The sequence below is a fragment of the Balaenoptera physalus genome, assembly GCF_965194825.1.
Source record: "Balaenoptera physalus genome assembly, chromosome: 7".
Lineage (NCBI taxonomy): Eukaryota > Metazoa > Chordata > Mammalia > Artiodactyla > Balaenopteridae > Balaenoptera > Balaenoptera physalus.
Window position 1 is genome coordinate 45921226 of NC_138886.1, and position 16391 is coordinate 45937616.

Consider the following 16391-nt stretch of genomic DNA (forward strand, 5'->3'; position numbering starts at 1 on the left):
TATATATATATATATATATATATTTAATTCTAAAGAATTTTGAATTTTTTCTAAATAGGGAAAGCAAGCTGTAAAAAAAGGTTGGTCTTTCTTGGGATTGAATTTAATGCATATGGAATAACATGATCCTTCCATAGTTTTGTTTATTTCTCTTCCTTTACCTATTTTTAAATTTTGCTTAATGTTCTAGGGTTACCCAGGATATCTCTGTTAAAAAATATGTTTTCTTACTATCTTCTACTTCGGTTTGTATTTTGTCTTTACTTTGATCCCATCACCTTGATTTACATTCTCCCTTGCTTAAAGTGATATGTAAAATAAGATACCATGACTAACAAAGATTGAGAATTCTGTCCCTAATATAATTATCCAATCAGAATAATATTATCCATTTCAACCCAATACTACCATTATTCAAGGAAAATTCACTTAATGCCACAAATTATTTCAGATGTTCTATAGCAGTGGTCCCCAACCCCCAGGCCACGGACTGGTAACCAGGCCGCACAGCAGGAGGTGAGTGGCAGGTGAACGAGCGAAGCTTCATCTGTATTTACAGCCGCTCCCCATCGCTCGCATTACTGCCTGAGCTCCACCTCCTGTCAGATCAGTGGCGGCATTAGATTCTCATAGCGCAAACCCTACTGTGAACTGCGCATGTGAGAAATCTAGGTTGCGCGCTCCTTATGAGAATCTAATGCCTGGTGATCTGAGGTGGAGCTAAGGCAGTGATGCTAGTGCTGGGCAGTGGCTGCAAATACAGTTTATCATTAGCAGAGAGGTTTGACTGCACAGAGACCATAATAAATCAATTGCTTGCAGACTCATATCAAAACCCTATCAGTGAGTGGCTAGTGACAGTTAAGCTGCATCTTATGGAGTAGACTGGACATAAGGAACACACTTCGGGTGTCACTGTCTCCAGTCATCCCCAGATGTGACCATCTAGTTGCAGGAAAACAAGCTCAGGGCTCGCACTGATTCTGCATTATGGTGAGTTGTATAATTATTTCATTATATATTATAATGTAATAATAATAGAAATAAAGTGCACAATAAGTGTAATGCACTTGAATCATCCCGAAACCATCCCCACCTCCTCCAGTCCATGGAAAAATTGTCTTCCACAAAACCAGTCCCTGGTGCCAAAAAGGTTGGGGACCACTGTTCTATAGTATATATGTATATGTACATGTATGTGTATCTGTATATATACAACATGCATATGTACGTGCGTGTGTGTGTGTGTGTGTGTGTGTGTGTATATACAGACTGACATAATGCATTTAGAACACTTATCCATCTACAGTTTCTCTCACCATACCAATGACATGATTAGAAAGATTTTTTTCAAGAAATGATTCATGTCAGCTCTGAAAACCCTAATGGGTGCTAGCAGTAGATGACATATTTTGGACACTTTCTGAAAGGGAGAAAAGATAAGGCTGTACTGATGGCTATATGAGGGCAGAGGAAAGTACAGATTAAACATCCAGGTGAGAAGGCTGCAAGCAGAAGTAAGCCACTGGTTCTGAAAATGCACCAAGTTCAGAGTGAGCAAGTGCTACCAGAGTCATAGGGGGTTGTCTGGAGGGCAGCAATCAGAAGAGGTAATTGGAGGGCTGCGCAACGTACACAGGGAGCGCTGGGAAGGTAAATCGTTCTAGTTTCCTGCTCCATCATCCAAGTTTACAGGGCTCTGGGTGCAGCACTTGTTCTGACTTGAATAAGACAGAAGAAAGCTGCTTTCTAAAGAGAGTGGTGGGCATGTGATATGGATGTTAGGGTTGGAGGAAGAAGAGTAACAGTATTCAGTGTAGAAAGATAAATCAATAAAGGCAGCCTCACAGCTCCAAGGAGAGGTAAAGCATAGCAAAGCTAATTCCCTTGGAGTGAAGTCCTTCTGAACTTTGGGAATTATAGGAGCCCTGAGCCCAGGGCCTGCCTTCTCTCAGCCCTTGCTGCCTCCATAAAGGGAAGCCCAAGTTATGGTAGAAATCACTCTTATATGATGGCCTTCTTTTATGCCTTCTATTTGGTTGAAAGGTATTTTGAGTAAACAGTTGAAAGAGATAGATCTAAGGAAATAAAACAGTTGACTGGAGCAAGTACAGAAAATGAATGAAAATAAAAGAACATATTACAAATTACAATGAATATTCTTAGGGATAGTTAAGAGAATATTATATCCATAATACAATACCAGGCTACCATGAATAAGGAGCAAGTGTAGAACAAGAAAAAACAATTCTTGCTAATTAAAAATATGATTGCCAAAGCAAGTAAACAATAAATACAAAGTCTGGTTGATATAATAGAAACTGAGGTCTATTGTAGAATAAATGAAGAAAGGAATCAGGGAATACATGAAGAAAAATCCACAATTAGATACATTATCCTGAAATTTCTGACCTTCAAGTATAAATAGATATTCTAAAATCTTCTAGAGAAGAAAATCAGATATCTAGAAAGGCGAAATTTTTCACATTAGCATCAGACTTATAAGAGTGGTACTAAATGCTAGAAATTCATGAAGCAAGGCAAGTACTCAGTTTGAATCTGGAAACTATAAATCATTTATGAGGCCAAAAATTAGTATATATATTTTTTAATTAGGCAAAGACAGAACGTTTAGTCCTGTGAAAGATTACTTAAGATTCTGGTCCAGCAAAACAACAACAAGAGAAACCCAACAAAAAGGAAAATATCAGATCCAAAGCAATAGAGGTAACCCAGAATTTTATTTGAAAAAATTCCAGAAAGGCAGATGTGCAACTGACATAGACTTTTATCTGCCCAATTTAGACCAGGTAGTAGAAAGAGCTTTTTAAAGGATACTGTTTTGGACCCAGGTTTGGGGAGGAGTGTTAGGGGGTGGCAATCAAGAGACTTGGAAGCCCTTAATAAGAAGATGAAACTGGTTCTTTTCTGTTCAGAGAAAATGAAAAAGTAATTCAATCTTTCAGGAAAAGAGAAACAAGAACATCATGATTCAAAGATGAAGCAAACTAAAATGTGATATGAGGAAATGTAAGGAAAAGGGATCTATTTGACCTTAATGCTTGAAGGATTCTATGTTAACTGGCATCTATTTATAAACCTAGAATTATGTCTCTTTCTGAGCCCATTCACTCTAATTGACTCTGTTTTTTAAAAAAATATTTATTTATTTATTTGGTTGCACTGGGTCTTACTTGCATCAGGTGGGCCCCTTAGTTGTGGCATGTGAACTCTTGGTTGCGGCATGCATGTGGGATCTAGTTCCCCGACCAGGGATGGAACCCGGGCCACCTGCATTGGGAGCGTGGAGTCCCATCCACTGCGCCACCTCTAATTGACTCTTTAGTGACCAACATTTATATCACCAAATGTAAATAACTCATGATTTTCAATGTTTTCAAATTACCTTAGAAAAATTCCAGAAGATTTAATGGTCCTGTTTTGAACTTTGGCAAGATAAAAGAGTTCATAGAAACTGAGAGTGAGGGAAGAAGTGAAAGCAGAAAAAATATAAAAATCTGGAGGTAGATGAGTGAAAGGGAAATTAAAGATGTCTAAAGGGGTAATAATTATGTCTTACAGCTGGAAATCAAAAGATATTGTCTAAAATTTATCAACCAATCAATAAATGTTAAGAACTTTGCTTAGAATTATAATAATGACCATCAAAACAATTAAAACACGAAGAGTTAAAAGTGGTTACATCTCAAGAATAATAAAGGAAGTAGGGAGTGGGGTGAAAATAAATACTTTACTCTCTTAAAAAAACAAATTATATCTGTTATGATGTATAAATATGGGTTGTAAACGGATATGAAGGAGTCCCAATAGGTCAGTGTTAAAAGTCCTATATCAAGGATGTTTTCAAATCTAAATAACAGTAACACTGACTCATAATGGCTTAAAGCGTAAAAAACATTATCTCAAATAACTTAAAGTCTATAGGGTGGGTGGCTATCAGGAAAGGCACCTTATGTAGTTGATTGGCTGTTTTAGTTTGTTTTAGCATCAGTGATATCATGGGTGTTATGCTTTCTTTACATTCAATTATTGTAACATTCTCAGTAGTTTGGATTTGGCCTCAGGACTCATACAGTTACAAAATGGCTGTAGGAGTTCTAGGCATCCTATCCAAAATGTCAGGGATGTAAGAAAAAGAGGTAATTCTTATTCTCATAATTCCGTTTCAGGAGTGAGAAAATCTCCCAGAAGTTTCCCCTTTATCTCATTGGCCAGAATTTGGTCATATAAACTTCTCTAAACTAATCAATAGCAAAGACAATATTAACATGACTTATTTAGCAAACTTATGAGCTGCAACAGGAGCTAAGAAAAAATCCATTTCCCCTTGATCCATATAAACATACAGTGGATCCTTTAATAGAACCATTATTCTGGTAGGAATAAAAACAAGTAAATGGATGCTGGGTAGGCAAACAAGTGTGACCACAAGAGGGCTACAAGGCAAATTATTGACGCAGTGGAGACTGGTGGTGAGCAAACCTTACTTTTAATTCATACTCCCAAATCACCTCCGAATCTGCATCTGAATTTCCTCACCTGAGAGATTAGAGTGATGACCTAGGTTAATAGTTCTAATGAATCAGAATCACCTAGAAGGTCCATTATAATACAGATTACTAGGCACCATCCTCAGATATTCTGATTCAGTAAATCTAGGGGTTGCTAAAAATATTTGCCTTTCTAACTATTTCCCAGGTGATGCTGATGCTGCTGGTCTGGGAACTGTACACTGAGAACCATTGACCTAGGTGATGATTTTCATGGAGGCTCATATTGGTATCCCTGGTGCCTGAAATAGTGATCGAAAATAGTAAGTATAAATTTTTTTTTTAAGTATTAAATGCATTTACTCTAACATTCAATAAGTCTTAGCTTTTCTTTAGGTCTAGATTTATCACAATTACAAAGTCTATTCTTCATTCCAATTAAGAATTTACTGTTACCTACACCCCCTGAATGCACATATATTAGAAAATAATTTAATGTTAATTAATTCCTTGGTTTGATGTCTCTAGTCATCTGCCTGCATGCATTATGCAAGTGTATTACACCAGTATGTCTGATTTGTTTTTTAATGTTTTGGAAATCAAGCACTTAATGCTAACAAAATACTATACCTGAGTTATTCCAATGCTCTTTTGTGGTGACCAACATGTAGCCAAAATCCCATAACTATGCTCCAGGCGGTGACCAACATGTAGCCAAAATCCCATAACTATGCTCCAGGCTTCATGCTGTGGGGAATCATTTCCTAAGCCTATTTGACTACAGAACACATTTAAACATTGGCAGACTATCAAGCAAAGCTCATGAGATGTAATGTCCATTTGGATTAAAATGGACAACAAAAATGATCTCACAGATGAATTATTTGCTATAAGAAATAACTGAACCCTGATTTATATGCTTTTTAAGAAACATTGTAAAAAACAAATTAGAACAATTAAGTCATTGTCATTATGAATAAAAAGGACAAAATAAAGTGAAGTAATTCACTGTATATGTTGATATGAAACATAACACAGAGAACATTTTAATGAGACCAGTGTTTCTGAGTCATCACTTCCTTTTATACTGAATAGTATGAATACTTTCACTAAATTAAGTTTTTATTCTGGGTAGAATTTTGAGTATTTTGATATGATATCTTTCAATTTTAATGCTGTATGACAATCCTGTTTGTACAGGTGTGTTGCATTAAAAATAATATGATGAACTGAATTTCAGCAATTAAAGACTCTTGAATTAAGATATTCCAAAAATTATTTTATTGATTTCTATTAGATCACTCATCTTCTAATATTTTAAAAATCAAAAGCTTCAATTTTTAATTTTCCCTTTGATTTATTCTGACTAATCCCAAGAAACCATTTTTTTGTTTAAAACTTTTTTTTTTCAACAGTAGGTATATGTGTTTTAAAAATATTAGAATTTGAATAATATTGAATAACAAACATGTTGAAATTACAACCTATCTACATATATGTCTTAAGACATACTAAAGACATATATGTACATAGATTATATGAAGACATACTAAGATAGATGAAGTAGATAGATAGGTAGAGATAGATAGATAGGTAGATAGCTAGATGACATATTAACCAAGTCAAGTTAGAACAACCTTGTGGTGGGAGCTTAGGAGTTTGAAAGAACTTTTATCTGGGAATTAACAATCTGCTTGAAAAATCTGCAGCTAGGTTGTACTTGAAAAGCACCCATTCCTTGATTTTATTCCTTTCTTCTTCCTCTGAAACTTTACTTTGTGTAATGTTTGCTGTACCTCAAATTGGCTATTTCTCTCTTGCCTTGGTCTCATTTTTATGCTCATGTATAAAAACTTCCCATGGAATGCTTTCCCTAAACCCCCTTCCATGAAAATTATTCTGTCTACTCCTGAAACACTTAGAACTTCACTGTGCATAGTGGCAGCCACTATCCACATGTGACTATTTACGTATAAATAAAATAAAATTTCAGTTCTTCAGTTGCACTAACTATATTTCAAGTGCTCAATATTTACATGTGTTTAATGCTGACAGCATTGGACATAAGTACAAATATCAAATATTTCTATCACAAAAACTTCAGTCGAAAGCACTGACTTATAGTCTGTGATGTGTAATTTAGTATCTCTCTTCTAGTTTCTAACAATTCTCAATATTTTCTCTTCTACATCCTTAGGAATTCAGAACGGTGTTTGCCACCGCATAGATGCTCAATACTTGGGAGCTCATTATATTTTCTCAAGTGCAATTGAGTATGATCTATCCTCCAAATTATAATTACTCAGTAAATACTCAATTTTTTTTTTTTTTGGTTTCTTCCTCTTGGAGAAAAAAATAGAGAACCTCTAATTTCCATATGTCAAGAAATATTTCCATGTCAGATAGAAGGCAGATATGCTCAATTAATTAAATTGCAATCCTATTCTTATCTAATTAATCAATCCAACATGAATAAAGTTGATCTTCTTTTGCTCTAATAAGATTAAGTGTAATATTGATTTTGGAAAGTTACTGCCTCTTCAAATGCTCCTCTTACCGTGGTGGATTGGCTTACACCCTTAGGGAGACAGTAGTAATATGCTAAACTTCATAAAATTCCAGGTAAGACGATTAAGTTTGCTTTTGTTTGTTTGCTACTTTACTAGGAAAATATAAGGTGAACCCCAAGGGAAATAATAAACCCCAAGTGATACCTGGTGGTCCTGAAGCTACTTTCATTTTATTGCTTCTTCTGTCTTATGCTCAGCTTCCAAGACATTGAAAAAGAAAGAAAAAAAAATTGGTTTGGGTGGCACGTATGTTTGGGGAAAAATGGAGATTTCATATTACAATGAGACAATGAGTAGTGAGTATAATAGAGTGATTTTTTAAAACATCCATTTTAGAAAAAATATTTATTTGAATTTGGGTAATGACATTAAAACAGAATTTTCTAAGTGTATTATAAGGGAAACTGTACCCTTGCTGATGACAAATATTCAAAATGACAAACCGAGGTGAGAAAGTGACATGTTCACCTCTAGCATGATTTACTGTTTGGCTAAGAGGTTTTCAACAGAATGTAAAGATATTTACAATTCAAGCAGGTAACTATACAAAGTGATGCAAAGTTTTGAAAAGATCAAGTGCTTACCCTGTTCTCACTTATAGTGCAAAATATACCTACACCAATAATTTTTCCCCTTTTCCTTGTTAATCTTCCCATTAGTTTGCATTCTAGAAATATCTGCCTTTTAATAGCCCTCTCTAATGGTAATAGCTGTGTTTTAGTCAATTTTAAAGAGAATTTCAACCAAATTGCAAAAACTAGCCTACATACCACCATATCACATAACAAAGTACCTTAGATAAAGGCCCTCAGATTTTATATTAACTGTTACGTGAAAGCATAAAAGACACAGAGAAACTTTGCTACCACTGGTGATTTTTTCCTATGAGTGACAGAGAAGTATTAACATACCTACTGCTTATATCTGCTCATTAAGGCACTGCTAGTCTAACCACATATGGTGTCCTCCATAATTTATCATAATATGTTGAAGTGTTACCTTCAGGCAACTGATATTATGAGAAACAATTAAATAAAACGCTATGGTGCTATCTCTGTGGGTAGAAAACAACTCAGGAATTCAAATATCTGCCCCACCCAGAGGGCAGCCCGAATCTGCCTATCCATCCTCATGGCTGAATTTATAGGGTTTTTCTTTTAAATTGTAAATTTCACTTGCAATGGGATGGATGTGAATGCAGTGACCTAGCCCTCTGCTCATCAATAAAGATTTTTCTGCATCTTTCTCTTTCTGAAATGTTATTCCTAAGGTTTGTATTTCCATACGAATCAACCCTGTAAGGCTATGGAACCAAGACAGACACAGCAGGAACATTTCTTTCCTTGTGTGCTTCCATTTTTGAAGCTGACATTAAGTAACACTACCTGGAATAATGAGGGAAAGCTGCATTGGCTTTTGTAGCCCAGAAAAGTGGCAATGATAGAGGAAAAGTCAAAGCATAATGATCACAAAGTGAATTAAAAAATAAAAGTAAACAACATTAATTATGAATAGTGACTGGTGACTTGAAGATTCAATGTGATGTTTATTGAAGACTACTGTTTTAATCAAAAAGAGGAAGATTTTGACAGTCACTTTGGGTTTCAACTTCACAGTATTTACCGGGTGAAATTTGCCAGCCATCATTCTCGTGTGAGTGTTCTATTATTATTACTTTGTCTGGGATTTTTCTCCTAAAGGAGCCTGTGCAGAATCCTCTGACCTGTGCATATTGAAAGAGTTTAAGTTAAATTCCTTCTGCACCTCAAATCATTTTCTATTTTGATGGTCATTCAGGAGCTATTACTACGTCCCTAAAGTCCACCAGTGTTGAAGTTTCTCTTAGCCTGTTCTCCTGCGTAACAGTAAGTGTCACAGGAAGATTGAAGCATGAGAACTATGATTTGAGAAATACAGCTCAGCCCTGGAATCTGGGCCAGTGCATTTAATTGAGACCACATTTAAATTTCTTTGATATTTCTTTATAGAAAAGTATAATGGCCCAAAGGGGAAACATATTTCATCTTAGTTACATTAGCTTTGTTAAATAAGCAAATAACCACTTACCTGTATGCAAAAGAAATGGACAAAATGTAAGCCACTGGCTTTATCCTCTTTGCATTCCGAATAAGCAATTGCTTTTCTACAGAATTATTTTCAATCAGCAATTAGCCATGCTGAATAAATATTTTGTAAAGAAGCCATAAGAAACAATTCAGCTTTCCTAAAAAAGTAATTGACTATTGTCTGTTTGCTCTTGAAACATTTTCCTTGGCTTCCTTTGATTGGTTAAGATGGGTAAAGACAAGAACAACATAAATCCCACCATTTTCCTGTTTACTGAATTGTGGACATGCATGGCCTGTAATAGAGTTATAATGGTCATAAAGTTCATTACACAGATTTTAGAATGGGGAGGACTTGTGAATTCTGTATCTGAATTTGCTAATCCTAGTGTTTACAACATGCAGGGAATTAATTTAAAGGGTCTTTAGCTTCTCTCTTTGAGAATACAGTTTGCATACTAACATATGCAGACACACATGGAAACTATACCGTAAGAGAACACAGCTCCACAGAGTCAGTCTGACAGAAGCATCTTTGCCCTCACAGTCAGAAATATACCAGCACTGAAGGAGTAGAAAGGTGGGTCATGATACAAAGTGACTATAATGAAAAAGATGAGTATAAAGTAGGTGCATGGTACTCCTCTAAGTTGTTTTGAAAAAATAGTAATTTTAAAAATTTCTTGTAGATTCTATGACAGGCTTGTGTAAAGTTTCCATAGCACGTATTGGAGAGTCACGAATGATACGTTCATTCATTTGACAAGTTATTTATTTATTTAATGTCTAACTTGTTCAAAAAAGTATTCATGATAATAAAACTAAATCCAATGAAATTTTTTTTGAAAAGTGAAAAGATTAGCAGATGAAAAAGTAAGGGAAAAAGAGTAAGATAAAGATAGGCTAAAGTAATATCAAAAATGGAAGCTGCAGCTAGTGGGTCACCAATTTGTTTCTGAGAGTTTTGGTAGTCAATGAAAACAGAGAAATATAAATCAAACATTCTTATAATCCATACATTAAAAAAAAATCAGAACATTACCAAAGATGAAGTGCAACCATGTGGTGAAGATTTAGACCTAAGAAAAGCTTATCCCATAGATCATAATAAAAATAGTCCTTTATAAAATAATCATTGATGCCTTTGGTGGTGGGGGGTTCCTTACAACAAATATAATGAATTACATCAGGCTATGACCTGTTAGGCTCCTAGGCTGAGGATGTCATGCCTAAAACACAACTTATTGAAACCAGTTCTATTATGAACCAAAAAGAAGAGGAAGAGGAGGAGGGGGAAGAGAAGAAGGAGAAGGAGCAGGAGGAGGAGGAGGAAAGGGAGGAGAAAGAAGAGGACAAGGAGGAGGAGGAGGAGAAGAAACGGTTCACAAAATGCCACCTGCATATCTTCTTCTATACACTGTGAAATGATTCAGGCATTCACATGCATGTGTGCACACATATAATTCATTGTGAAATTAAAATGCATAATCATACAGGAAATCTACTTAGGAAAAGACATATGTAAAGATCCCTATCTATAGTAACTGTATTCAGCCAATTTTTGTCTTATGCATGATAGGGCATGACCAAGAATAATGCATAATGATTATAGGAGATACAATTCTCCAGATGTTACTGACAGAAGAGCAGAGAATGTTAGCACCCAATGGAGCCCATGAAAGGCTACCCTGCATTGTTTTCTACTACTCTAGTCCTAGCCTATGTAATGAGGATTTTAGGATCTTTGTGGTTAGTTGATGGGTGCTTTGGGAAGTTTAGCACATCTTCCAACTCAATATAGGAATTCTTTTTACAGTCTTCAACAACGCCTTCTTGGGCACATTCACTTCACCTTTTTTCTTTTTTTTTTCAGTGCCAGTATTCACTGTATTTTCCCTGGAAACAGAGAGGGAAAGGGAAAAGAGGCAGCATGTGTGTTACAAAATGATGGCAAATGGTAAAGGAAGTCCCCATCATGGCAAAACCAACCATTACATAAATTCCCCAGTGATAGGGTCACCAAAGCCCAATGGGAACTCAGTCCCCATTCCTGCAGTTCAGGAATGACAGGAAGGGATAGGCAGAGAACAGATATGTACACATTGTTCCTACCCTTCCTTCCCATAAGTTCAAGATTTCACACAAAGCTTTTATTTCTAGCAGTAAACATGGAGTTGTATTCATCTGTCTTCTGTTAAACCATCTTGTGGCCACTTTGACATAAGTTTATTGCACCTGCATAAAAGTTCCTGAGTGACGTGGATATATACTTCTTCTCTCTTTCTTGGTCTCCTGACCCCAATTTCTTTATGAAAGGCCTGCTCATTGCTTCTGTCTACCCTAGGATTTGAGATTAAAGTAGGTTTGGTCCATCCAGTGTGAGTATTATGGCATGAATCACATAAAGGAATACTCTTGAACCAGAAAGTTGGGAACAAGGGATAGAGCGTTCCTAGATTTTTCAGAATTTTTACACAAATTGCTTAAGAGTTGTGGAGACACCCCACAAGTTAAATGTGTATGTGCATGGCTGTGTGGGCTTTTGGGGGATGTATGAAAGCAGGGGTATGGTAGAAGTCAGTTTTTTAGGACAGAAGATCTAGTCCAAAGTAGAAAATAGGAGAAGGGGAAGACAAAAGTTAGGATGGCTCAAGGTCCCTACTTTGAGAAGAAGGGCATCCAGTCTTATATTTCAGATTCTTTCTTCCTGGTTTAGAATTTTTGTCAAAGATGTTTTGGCTGTTTTTCTCTTGATTACAAATAGAAGTTTGTAAACAATAAATCCCCAGAAGAACATGGAGAAAGACCAACACATTATATTTACACAAACTAGGCCACTTGGCAATCACCACATCAGTGACTTGTGGAGTTCTTACAAGCCCCAACAAGTTCTACAACTAGAGGGGTGAAGCAGTTGGGGGAGATAAGAACCCAGGATCAGACACACAGCACCTAAATTGTTCTCTTGCATTCACCCTATTTTGACACAGTGAGTCAGGTCTGCGGTGATCTCACAGCATGTAAACAAAACTCCTTTTTCTTTTAGCTACCACAGCACTGTTAATTACTGATCCTGGGTAAAACACTGGCTCCAGGCACCACACACACACAAAAAAACCCCTCATTTATGGGTCGGTCTGGAAGCCAAGGAGGAAAAGCTCAGAATTTTTAAAGGTTAATTTTTAGTCCTCACTTCATATATCTATCCCTGGCCAGCACAAGATGGGTACAGAGGTATCGTTCTTAAAACCTATCCATACAAATTCACATTTTTTTTTAGCAAAACACACATACACCCTGTTGTACATGGTATGCCCAGCAGCTCAATACAGTGAAGGATGGATCTGGTATGTAAAGTGAGTCCCGTGCTCTGGGATTAGAGGTCTGGAACAGTTTTCTGCTTATTTTAATCAGCCTCAGACCTCGGATACCTGTATAAAGTGAAGTGAAAGCAGGTATTCATATATTTAAAAAAAAAAATACTCAGAATAATTGTCAACTCACTGTCTGAATAGTCCTTACAAACTTAGACAACCAAGCATTTTGGTAATTACTTAGTTCACCATCTTAGTTTATAGGTGTAGACTTAGCTTTGAGAAACACTTTTTGAAATTTTGTATCATTCATGTAGCAAAATAAAACCCTATAAAAGGTTTGTGAGATTAGAATGGAACTCTGTAATTGATTTTGTGAGAAAGGATCTTCTTGAAGTTTCATGCATTTTCATAGAACATGCCAGCAGAACCTTGGCCTAAAATGTGAGAGGAGAGAAAATGATGGACATTGCATTGGGAAGAGTTGCAATAATAACCCCTGTGCAGCCTCCTTATACTTTAGTGGAAGTGAAATATCATTATGCTTTAGCACTGAAAAGAGAAAATGTAAAATTGGGGGAAAAATAACAAGTGGATTGATGAAACAAGTCAAAAATTTGCTATTTTACCAGGAAATTGAGGTGAGAGAATGTTTGTATTTCTGATTTCAGGTAACAAGCGTCTATGTCTGGTGCTTTTTCTCCACAAGGCCAGTACATTTTAGTTCAGTTAATTTAAAATGTTATTCTCTTACTAGGTGCCTTGAATTAATTAAGTCTGTATTTACTACTTGAAAGATACAATAGTAAAGTGAAATTTCTGCTTTACTCCTCGAGGTGAATATCTGCAAACTTGGTGTCACTTTTATTTTGAGAAAGAAATATTGGATTAAGCAAATTATGGTGTTCACTGAACTGATACATGGCAGGGGGAGGAGTTCAGAAATGTTTAGCAAAAGGAAGGAAAATTTAGGCATTGGGATCCCCTTGATTTTAATGTGAGTGAAGGGATCCCACTTTCTAATGGTTTAAAATTAAATTATTTTAGCTCTTCTTGTTCTATTCTTTAGGTATCTGTGCCTTCAAAAAATGTTAGAATTAAATAATAAGTATTTAAAATTTCCAAGTAGCATATGTAAACTATCTTTGCAAAACTGTCTGTGCTTAGAGATTTTGGTCAGTTACCTGAAAGAGTCAAAGCAACTTCTTCAAATGTTTAACTAACTTTGGGAAAATAGCTTGGTTGGTAGGACACTTTATCTTTGAATGTTTTAGCTAAAAACTCATTTCTGACCCTACCCAGGTAAGAACATGTAGAGATATTTCACAAGATACAATATTTAAGTAAGATTGCAGTTGCCAAAAGATAAAACCTGAAATTTACTAAAACGTGCAATATGATGATGTTTGCATAAAATTCTGACATTGTAGCACATTCTCTGAAAGCTCAGAGTTGCACAATGAATGTTTTGTGAAAGGAGAACTAAAAGCATTTTTCACCAATTCATATAAAGTCTTCAAGTATGCACATATTATAATTAAAGCTAGTGATGAGGAGGTGACAAATAATCGTTTTGTAAACAACTTGATGCATCTTAAAAGCAACTGTTCGGAGACCAAAAGCATAGAGAAATGCAAAATAATAATCATTGCCCAGGTTTCAAAATTTTTGAGTTTTACTCATACAAAAGGATGTGGTCTGCCTGAAAGGTCTGTTGAATTAATGGAAAAAGGAAAGACAGCTAAACATAGAGAAATTTGAGCCATTTGGAGTTTATACATCATGGTTGGCAGCATGGATTATACTGATTTCGGTAGAAGAAACTGATATAATGAACATTTTTTTTAAAGTAAGATTTTAATTCAAATTGTCATCATAAGTGAGTTTCACAGAACTGGCAGGTTAGAAAAAATAACATATATTCCTTGGTTTGCACCTTGGTAGGGTCTTTGCTTATTTTTTATATGTATATTTTATGTTTGTTAATTTTTTATACTTTTATGCTTAAAAAATTAAAACACTTTAATAGTCACACCTCTGAGCAATCAAGATCTTAGTTTGACAGCCAACCTTCGTATTACAAAAAGATGAGTGACATGCAGGTAAATATAAGTTTAGGTTTTAGTAAACCCAAGTTTTATTTTTAAGGAACAAAACAATTCTTGAGCAGCTGCACATCTCACCCTTGGCACTGAATTTTGTTATCGATTATTCCAAGGCACATGGTCTCCCGCAGCGTTCCTCTTTCATCAGCTTGTGCTCTGGAAATGTGGCTACTCAAGCCACAGGGTGAGTACCTGGAAGTCTGAGGACCCAGGTGGCATCTAGGCACCCCAGACAACTCACACACAAAGTGGCACCTGGGTCCTTCAATTGCCAAGCTCTCTTTTTTCCTTTTCCCTGTTTGAGTGACCAGAGGACTTGGCAACCCTTGCCCTCTATAGCCCTTTAGGATTGTTCTTCAGCAGGAAACATCTGCGACTGGGTCTGGCTCCTGCTGGCTCTGATACAGGCTATTCTATAACCAGAGCTGTTGTAAAGTCATCAGATTGGGCTGATGCTAAGTCATCAAAGGAAAAGAAATATGAGTTGATGCTTATATTTTATTTTAAATCATTTTAGATATGACTTCACTAAAAGGCACAGAAGACATCCTTCTTTGACATCATTTCTCCTTTTAGTATTTATTATGTACATTCCAAATGACACTATATAGTCCATGCACTGTGCTAGGCACTTATGGATATTATACTAATCCTCATAGAAAACATTCAAATTAGGCAGATTTCTTCCCATTTTTCACAAATGGCAGCAGTTAAGTGCTTATTCAAGGGGACATTGAGCAGAGTTGGGTCTCTAATACAGGCCTCTCTGACTCCATTAGCCCATATGCTACTTCTGATTATTCATGTAGAGGCCATATTACTACGCCAACATGGCTCTGTCTGCCAGCTCTCAGCCAAAGAAGCACATGGCGTTCCCAGTGGCAAGAACATGGAAAACGATCGCTAGCTCTATCCTAGCATTTTAAGAAGTGTGAGTCTCTCGTTTCTTTACCATAGATTGGTTCTGCTGCCATACACAGGAAAGCATACATTTTTCGTTTCCCTCTTTTCTGTGTTATTGATTCCATTTACCTCCCTCCTATCCTTTGTGCCACTATTAGCATACATTTAACGTCTACATAGTTTATAAGCTCCACAAAATAGTATCCTCTTTCAGCAGACAAATATCTTTTAAAAAATCAAGAAAAATGGTCACATACCATAAATAAATATAATATACATAATTTTAATATATTTATATAGTATAATTAACATATTTGATTGTTTTATATATATATATATACCATTCCCCAGACTCTTCAGTCTTCCAGAACAGTCTAAGGCCTATTGTTTGTATCATTTTTCATTCAGTCTAGAGAAATTCCTTTAGTATTTCTTTTCGTGTGGGTGTGCTAATTAAAAACCAAATCTCTTAAATTTTATTCATCTGAGTATCATCATTTTGCCTTTATCTCTGATAAAAAAATTTTCTGGTTGTAGAATTATCGGTGGACATATTTGCCTTCTAGCACTTTAAAATTGGTATTCCATTGCTTTCTGACACCCATTGTGTCTGATGACAAGTTAGCCATAATTCACATACATATTGTCCTGTGTATAGTGTATTGCTTTTCTTGAGATGCTTTTATGACGTTCTATCTTTGTTTCTCAGTAGTATGACCATGGTACAATTAGGTGTAGTTATTCCATGTTATTTTTACTGTTACTTTTTATTTGTATTTTGAAAAAAATTACCAAATGGCTCAGACTTTTTTAATCCCTCTACCTGCTATGTTTTCCACTGCCATTCATTCTGTCTTTCTTGTTCTTTCTCCTTCACGCCACATTTCCTGGCCTCATTTGCCTTTCCTACTTTATACTGTTT

At 35.8% G+C, this 16391-nt stretch overlaps 1 long non-coding RNA gene across 1 annotated transcript; it reads left to right on the plus strand.

The window, feature by feature from the left end:
* The first annotated feature begins 1232 nt into the window (after window positions 1–1232).
* On the plus strand, window positions 1233–9173 carry LOC309665010. The gene is made up of 2 exons (XR_014266152.1): window positions 1233–5164; window positions 5208–9173. It is a non-coding gene; the product is annotated as an uncharacterized lncRNA (long non-coding RNA).
* Window positions 9174–16391: the final 7218 nt, after the last annotated feature.